Raw genomic sequence first — 9,633 nt, forward strand, 5'->3', positions numbered from 1 at the left:
ATTCTGGTCGTAGAGTCAAATCATTGACTCTGACAATCCATTCACACTTGTCCACACAAATTAAGGAAGCTCAGCTCGACGCTTTGAAACCTGAAAATGGGGCGGGTGAATCCCTAAGAGGGATGGATAAGAACTTGGAGGTCAAGGGTGGCGGAGCTTATTATTTCATGGATCGGATCTGGACCCCGAAACTCGGTGGTTTCAGAGACTTGGTCATGAACGAGGCGCACAACACTCGTTATTCCGTCCACCCAGGTTCAGATAAGATGTATCTGGATCTTAAAAAGCTATACTGGTGGCCTAACATGAAAGCAGAGATTGCTACCTTCGTGAGTAAATGCCTTACTTGCGCCAAGGTCAAGGTCGAATACCAGAAACCCTCCGGCCTTCTACAACAGCCGGAGATACCGGAATGGAAGTGGGAGCGGATCACTATGGACTTCATAACCAAGTTCCCCAAGACAACGGGTGGACTTGATACCATATGGGTCATCGTCGATAGATTGACCAAGTCCGCACACTTCCTGCCTATCGAGGAAACAGACAAGATGGAGAAGCTTACAAGAACTTACATTAGGGAGATTGTATGACTGCACGGTGTTCCCATATCCATTATCTCAGACAGAGATAGTAGATTCACTTCGAGGTTCTGGCAGTCGCTACAAAGTTCCCTAGGAACTAGGCTGGACATGAGTACAGCCTACCATCCACAGACAGACGGGCAAAGTGAGAAGACTATCCAAACCTTGGAAGATATGTTGCGAGCATGTGTGATCGACTTTGGGAAAGCATGGGATACTCATTTACCCCTTGTCGAATTTTACTACAACAACAGTTTTCACACAAGCATAAAGGCTGCTCCATTCGAGGCCCTCTATGGCCGAAAGTGCAGATCCCCTCTGTGCTGGGCTGAGGTGGGTGATACCCAGTTAGCTAAAGGACGAGTTCCTGATAGCACTCTCACAGGTCCGGAGATCATTCGGGAAACGACAGAGAAGATCGTTCAGATTCGTGAACGATTGAAAGCCTCTAGAGTCCGACAGAAAAGCTACGCTGAGAAACGAAGGAAACCGTTAGAATTCCAGGTGGGCGACCGTGTTCTATTGAAGGTCTCACCCTAGAAGGGCTTGATACGCTTCGGAAAGCATGGAAAGCTAAATCCAAGGTACATAGGGCCTTTTGAGATTCTCGCAAGAATCGGCCCTGTAGCTTACAAACTTAACTTACCACGCGAACTTAGTAACATACATTCTACTTTCCACGTCTCAAACTTGAAAAAGTGTCTGTCCGACGAGACTCTTGTAATCCCACTCGACGAGATCGAGATCAACGAGAGCCTCAACTTCGTGGAAGAACCAGTAGAGATCATGGACCGGGAGGTCAAGCAAACGAAACAAAGCTGTATCCCGATAGTGAAGGTTCGCTGGAACGCCAAGCGAGGACCTGAATTCACTTGCGAGCGAGAGGATAAGATGAAACTGAAATATCCTCTTCTTTTTACTTAGTTATTTTTAACTACTTATTTGCTTAATTTCTAATTTCGGGGGGAAATTCCTTCTAACGGGGGGATGATGTGACAACCCGAAATTTCTATTCTGTACAACCATTCAATTCAATAGAATTCATAACAGTTTCTGCTAACTTTCAAGCTTTTTGGAATAAGTTTGAGTGTTTTAAAGTTTGTACTTCAGGAGATAACAGGAGAGAGGATGCCCTAGGGTTTATTGTGCAACAATAAAGTCCCAAAACTCCAATAGTTTGGAGTTTACGGCCTAAACAAAGGTGTTTACGGCCGTAAACCCTAAAAGGGGGTATAAATATGACACTTAGTCATTATTTACCACTTTTCACATTTTCAAGATCCAAAACCCATTTCTCTCTCAAGTATCATCCGACTTTTCTTCAAGATCTTCAACTTTGTAAGTGTTTCTATCCCTAAAAAGTCGATATCTTACTTAATCTAGTGATCTTACATGATTCCATCCGTGAAATCATTCCAAAAGTGTAGATCTTCAAGTTTCACCAAGAACACCAAGAACACACACTAGTGGTCTTGGACTTTTAGCACCTTTTCAAGCTTCTACCTAGTAAGTACTCTTATCCTAGAGTATTATAAGACTTGTTACACTTCTAATCATCAAGAAAACACCCAAGAAACACAAGATCAAAGGTGTTTACGGTCCAAGATGTTCTTGGACCGTAAACCCTAAAAAGGGTGCCAAAGTGTGCCCTAGTCCCTTACCAAGCCTTGGAAACTAGCCTAGACCCTTCCTTGATGTGCTTAGTACTTGAAAACATCAAAAGACCATAAACCATTTGGGTTTACGGCCGTAAACCCAAAGACAAATGGTCCAAGGACCGTAAACTCCACAAAGGAGTGAAATGGTGCCCTAAACACTTCCTAAGGCTTAAACATGAAGTAGGAATGCTTCTTATGATCTTTAAAGCTTTAAAACTCAAAATGGTCAAAGTACCATGAGTTTACGGCCATAAACTCATGGGTTTACAACCGTAAACTCATTGAGTGATGCTCACAAAACCGTAAACTCCAAGGGAGTTTACCCTTAAACCCTAAACCCAATAGCAATGTCCTACAACACTTAGATGCAATCCTTAGCACTTATAACACTTAAATAAGGTGTTTTGCATGTCCTACGATGTCTTAACTTTGTTAATTAGTTGTTTAAAGACTAATTGGATACATATATGTGTTATTATATGTTAACTAGGATCATTGTGTGTGTACACGTCTTCACTTGACACCTAGCAATCCTATATCATCAGTTCTTCCAAACCACTCACTACAGGTGAGTTCATACCCCTTAATTAACCTTTTAAATGTTTTTAAATGCTTTTATGGGGGGATACAAGTTGAACAATTATAGTTATTATATCAATCACATGTGATTAATAACTACCAAACAAGTGGATTTCTTACTTTCAAACTGTGTTACCAAACTGTTTTACTTCAAACTGTTTTATAAACTCTTTTTCATATCAAATACTTTTATTAAACTCTTTTAACTTATATTCTGTGTATCTATGTAGATATAGTTATATAAGTAGGATTGAAAGGACTTAGGACTGATAGCTCACCTTACTTCCTATTCCTTGTTTGGTTGTGGACTTACGATATTCAGGTTATTTGTCCGAAGGTCGTTTAAATCCTAGTTATATATCATGTATATGTGTATAGATATAAAAGGTTACTTCATTCAGTTCAATACCTTTGGGTAGCAAAGGTACACAAACATGTTCATACATTCAAACAACATTACTAGTAAACTATAATAGGTATAGTTTAGGGAGATACTAATACTATTACTAGAACAGGGAAACATACAATGAGTCAGTTCATACATGAGTCAATATCAAACAAATAATAGATACGATAATGAGAAACAAACAATAGATACTATGATGAGAAACATACAATAGATACTATGATGAGAAACAAACAATAGAATACTATGATGAGAAACAAACAATACATGCTAGACAGGGAGAGAACACACAATACAGCTAGCACATACATATACTAGAACATTATTACATTTATGTGAGCGACGTAACGGGGCATGACACTACCTGTCATGACCGTTTTGTATCCAAAATCTCCTTAAGTGGGGAGCGTATGAGTTTGTGTATAGATCTATACTGGATTGACTATCCTACACCTTGCTGCTCGCTACAGTAGGACTTGCAAGTCTACGGGTGCCAAACGTCATTTCTTACGACGTCTTACATCGTCGTTTTTCTATAGAGTCGGTAGCATGATACAGGCCGATCACATGGTACTTTAAATAACAATTGGTTTAAGGTAGTTAGTACAGCAGTAGTTACTTAATACAACACTACAGTACTATTTCATTTTCCCATTACATTTACTTTGTGATCTTCACACAATAAACATTAATGTAAAAACTATAATTTTGGTTAATGATAGTAGGATTGGGGAAAATACACACTCTTATAAGAGACACACACACAGATACTAGATGCCTTGGTAGAAGGCTACTTTTAGTAGGAAACATAGGGTTTTCTTGGAGAGTTTAAACAATTACAAACTTTTACAAACTTATACAATTACAGACTTACAAACTTTCATACAAACACAAACATTAATATACTTATGATCTCACCAGCTTTAAAGCTGATAAACTCTTTCAAAATAACTTGTATTCTCAGGTCACCAGTAGACAGGTACCGGTGCCAGGTTTTGAGAAGATGGAGCTCGTTCAAGACTCATCTTTTATTTTGATGTATATTTTTGGTGTCTATATAACTTGACAGAACACACTTGTATGAAATTATTTTATTAATGCAATGGATGATGTTGTTGCTTGTTTACTACTTTTCATTGTTGTGATACTGAACATGACGTCCTCCACCTCCGAACGTTTTCGCCGTTCCGGTTTTGGGGTGCGACAATAACCTAATCACATTTTACCTTAATTAAAAAATTGGTTTTAAGGTAGTTAGTACATCAGTAGTTACTTTATATAATACTACTATACATCTTCATTTTCCCATTACATTCATATAGTGATCTTCTCACATAAAAGGTAATGTAAACTATTTTCTAGTAATGAAAGTCATATACTTGGGAAAACATTCATTTTACAAAAGAACAAACATACAAAATAGTTGGGTCTTGGTAAAAGACTACTTTCCATTTTAGTAGAAAATATAGGATTTTCTAGGAGGTACACAAACATTTACATTAAACACTTACAAACATTTACATCAAACACTTACAAACACTTTCATCAAACTAATGCAAACAATTGACACAAAAATACTTATGAACTCACCAGCTTAAATGTTGATCTACTCTTTCAGAATAACTTGTATTCTCAGGTCACCAGTAGACAGGTACCGATGACCAGGTTTTGAGAAGACGGAGCATGTTTAAGACTCGTCTTTTATTTTTACTATATATTTTGGTGTCTTTCAAACTTTACACAGAACACACTTGTATTAAACTATATTATTAATGCAATGGATGATGTTTTTGCTTGTTTTACTATTGTGCATTGTTATGATATTGTACATGACGTTCTTCGCCCCCGAATGTTTCCGCCATTCTGGTTTGGGGGTGTGACAGTTTAGCTGTTACTCAATAAAGTCAAGCCTATCAAGACATAATCTACTTCTTCTGATATACGTGAACTTCAGCAAAAAGTTGCCTCGATTGATTCCAAGCTAGACTTGATCCTGGCAAAGTTATCCGGTTCAAATGACAGGCCACCTAAACCATAGGGGAAAAGGTAGACAAGTCCAGATCAAGTTACTCTCCTATCATTCATCAATCTCCAGACTTACCAAATAAGTTTGAGAAAAGGAGAAAGGAGAAATTAGAGTCACTCGACAAAATGGTTGCTGATGCTAGATTAAAAGCACAACAAAATAGAGCAAAGATGGAAGAAGCAGAAAAGGAACTAGTTCGAAAGCAAGGGATCAAGGATCTGGCTCTAAAAGTTCAAAAAAGGAGTTAGCTAAAGAAGCTCAAATAGAAATAGATGAAGAGTTAGCTAAGCAACTTAAGGCTAAGGAGTTAAAGTCTAAGCAAGAGGTGCTTCTAAAAAAAATCTTCAAAGATCTCGCCTGAAGAAAGAAGTACATAGCATGATGTTCAATTCTGAACACCATCTCCTAAAAGAACCATCTTATTAAATCCTGATATAGATTCTTATCAGAAGATCAAGGTTATCAAGCCCACAAACACCTCCACCTCCTTCAGATACCTCTAAAGAAAACTGGGATATTCTTGAAGAGGTGAAGAAAATATTTTTCTTGACGAAACCAATTCAAGTTGTCTCTATATGGTCAAAGTTCAAGATTGCTTCAATTAGCAAAAGTGACATACGGGAATTTGAAAAGATTCCTTATGCATTCTTTCAAGGAGAAAGGACAGACAACTCTGAATTCATGTTTTTTTGAAGCTGATTTCCCTAGAATAAATGAAGTTGATATCAGATCATTGATCATTTGGTTGAAGAAGAGGGCAACTACCAATGAAGCTTATGAAGATGCCCTACAACTCCTAAGGAAATATGTGCTCGACATGGTTATTGATTTCAGTGTTGACTTGGAAATTGGACAGCTAGGAGAAAAGGAAGTTCACGAGCCAGATTTGTATCCAAATATGGAAAATGGGTCACCTAGTAACATACTAAAGAAACCACACAGAGGAGTAGTATTATCTTCTAAGGGTCGACTGAGATTTATGAGAATCTCTCAGAAACATCTATTCTCTTATGAGTTCATTCAGTAACTTACTTGGTTTGTAAGTTTTCGACAGTGGTTACTAAACTTGAGAAACAAAGTTTAGATTGTGCGTTTTTGTTTTTTCGTTTTAAAACATGTGGATGATGTTTTCTTTTTGCTACTAGTAACTCATCTTTTTTTTGAATTTCATCGTGCATGTTATTACTTTTATTTGTTACTCCGCATTTCAGTAACCATCACATATAGGGGAAACTGTTGGAAAATATTTGTATGTGATTGTCACTTGAAATAAGTTGAGTCAATGTATATATCTCTCTAACAAACATTATCAGAATGTTTCAGGTTGGAAGATCCTGAAGATTCAACAAGTATTTGAAGAATCATATGTTGGATCACTTTAAGTGAACATGGTGCACTAGTTGTTGACATGGAGCACTTGAAGTTGACATGGAACACTTGTTGTTGACATGGAGCACTTGCAGTTGACACGGAGCACTTGCTGAACATGGAGCACTTGAAGATAGAAATTTGGACCTGCATGTTCCTAGACGGCACATGTAGATCATATGTGGAGCATCAAGACGTTGATCGATCAACATGAATACTCGGTGTCTCAATTCAAGTCAATGGATCAGCATGATCACATCGATGGCTCAACAAGATTGCACATGGCACATCGTGTACAATGATGACACATCCAAATACTCAATGGCACATGCACTTCGACCATGATCCATATTGAATACGTGGTTGTACATCTTCAAGTTCAAGACACATTCCAACATTCAAGAGACAACTGAACTTGATCAATGACACTTCTAGAAGTTGATGACATCTTAGAAGACAATGGAGCAACATGATGCTCATGTTGCTCATCACACTTTCAATGTTGATCAAGAAGTCTCAAGAAATATGAAGACTTATAACTTTGATGGAACCCTAACGAAATACTAACGGAATTGGAATATTCCATCCATTCTCCGTTAAGTAGGGCAAAGGTGTCAACTGATAACTAAGTCATGATGATGTGTCAAAACTTGATTGGTCAAGACATGTCATTAGCTTTTCCAAATCTATAAATAGGCCCCTTGGCCTCCATTATAAAGTTACTTAATTCTGATAATTCTACTCAATTGTTGTTTTGACTAGTTTTCAGAGATCCATTTGAGTGTTTTCGTGTGTTTACCATTAATATGAGACACATTTGAATCATTGATTTTAAGCATTAAAAGACACTTTTATCATTAAATCGGTTGATTCACAACTCTTTAATTTCCGCATTACTTGCCACTTGACGATTCTGAAACACTGTTTTAGTATTTTCAACACTTAAACCCTTCAAGTCTAAGTTCACTAAATTTTCTCATTTCTTCAGATGGCCATGACGTGGAGGGTCAACTTTGACCGTTGACTTTGACTCTTTGACTTCCGTTGAATTTAGGTCAAACTCGTAGTTTTGAAAGGTAGACTAAGGGTTTACATTGTATGACTGTTTAGGTGGGGTATAACACCGTGATTCAACAGTGAGAGGAGTGGTAGTTAGCTATCACCTATTATCGATTGAGGTGAGTTCATTCACTATACTCGTGGGTCGAAGGTACCAATGTCGTCTTACTGAATTATCTTTTTAGGGTGATAGTTGTCTTTGTGACACTTACTATTATGACTGTATGTGCTTGTTGTCTTTGTGACTCTTACTGATGTGATTGTATGCTTAGCTGTAGGGGTGAAATAGACCCGATACCGGTTAAAAGAGACTGAAGGGGATGAAATAGACCCAGTACCAGTTGAAAGAGACCGAAGGGGGTGAAATAGACCCAATACCGATTGAAAGAGACCAAAGGGGGTGGAATAGACCCATTTATGTTTTGACTATTATACATGTATGGTATGGGGTATTTTAGGGATACTCACTAATCTTTGTGCTTACAGTTTTATGTTTACAGTTTCAAGTACTTCTCGTTCGAAAGGGAAGGACCCGACATGATCCCACGTCATCCACCAACATTTTGCATTTTATGACATGATTTGTACTCTGAAAACTATTTTATACATTATCACATTTTGATGGGTTTCGAAATGAGTGAATGATGTTTATATTGTCTTTTAAAATGAAATGTTACCTAGTAATTTTTGGGATGTTACAAGTTGGTATCAAAGCCTTGGTTTGAGGGATTCAGGCACACTTTCGGGTGTGTCTGAACTCAAAATAGGGAATTTATAATCTTTTTTGAAAGAAAAAAAGAGTTTTCTAAATAATATTTTATAAAGAAAAGGGGTACGATGCGTGCAATCAACCGAGCTCAAGTAAGTATTCCCAAAATACCCATACATGTTATTGTTTCAGTATATGCATATGTGTATAGCATTTTAGACTAGGGCTAAGGATCTACTCATAATTTCATAGTAGGATTCTAGGAGGGATGCCTTTATATGCCAATTGTATAAACCCTTAAGACCGCATGCTAGTATGGATTTCATATGATTAAATAGAGTGACATGGTTAGGTAGTGCTCTGGTTTAAAACTCAATGCTTAAATTCTACTTGCTTTGTTCTTAGAGGGACTCCGCTAGTGTCTGCTAATTATTAAGCAAATACTTTTAATTATATGTTATGGGGATTAGATAATTCTTGAAGGTTAGGTTCAACTCTATTGCACAACACTTGTTTGAGTCCAACCGTTGTAGAGTTGGACCTCGCAGTCGAAAATTATCTGGTGCTGGTAACAGGTAATTATATTCGTGAGAGAGTTAAAAGGAATTGGAGGAGAGCCTCTTCTGCAGCTGATAGAAGAGAATGGTGTGGAAAGGAACCTTAGGAAATCCTAGGAAACATCTTAGCGCGTAAGGTGCTCTATAGTGAGAGTGAGGTATCTGGTAGTAGGGAAGTGGCTTGGAGGATTTTAATCAGTCCTTGAGGAAGGTATCGATATGTGCATAAGGTAGTATTGGGTCCGTAGTACTGATAGAACAAGATCTATACCCAAGACAAGGAAGGCCTTGATGAATTTGAGAAAATTAGGGAGTGTGAACCTCTTCGTGCGTATACTTATTGTTTATGTATTCTGTTTCAACATGGTGGTGACACGCAACGGAGCAGGAGGTTCAGTATCTGGATCTAGTTCAGGTTCGGGAACCGAACCAATTGACGAGGGTTTATGCGAGTTCATCGCGTATGAGCTTACAAGAGGCATTCTTGATGCGACCTAGGTGATATTTGGCTCGATTAAGGAGGGTATCATCGAGTTGATAGAGGATCGTCTCTGGGTCTTTAGGGCCGCTCTAGCTTCCGGTTAGTACGGGGCCCACACTCTCTCCTTCAAGGCTTTCAAAGGATGTGGGTCTCCAGAGTTTTTTGGGGCGTAGGACCCCATTGCCACCAGATGATGGATAACAGATATG

The sequence above is a fragment of the Lactuca virosa genome, chromosome 3 (genome assembly GCF_052849685.1).
Source record: "Lactuca virosa cultivar CGN04683 chromosome 3, Lactuca_virosa_CGN04683_v6, whole genome shotgun sequence".
NCBI lineage: Eukaryota > Viridiplantae > Streptophyta > Magnoliopsida > Asterales > Asteraceae > Lactuca > Lactuca virosa.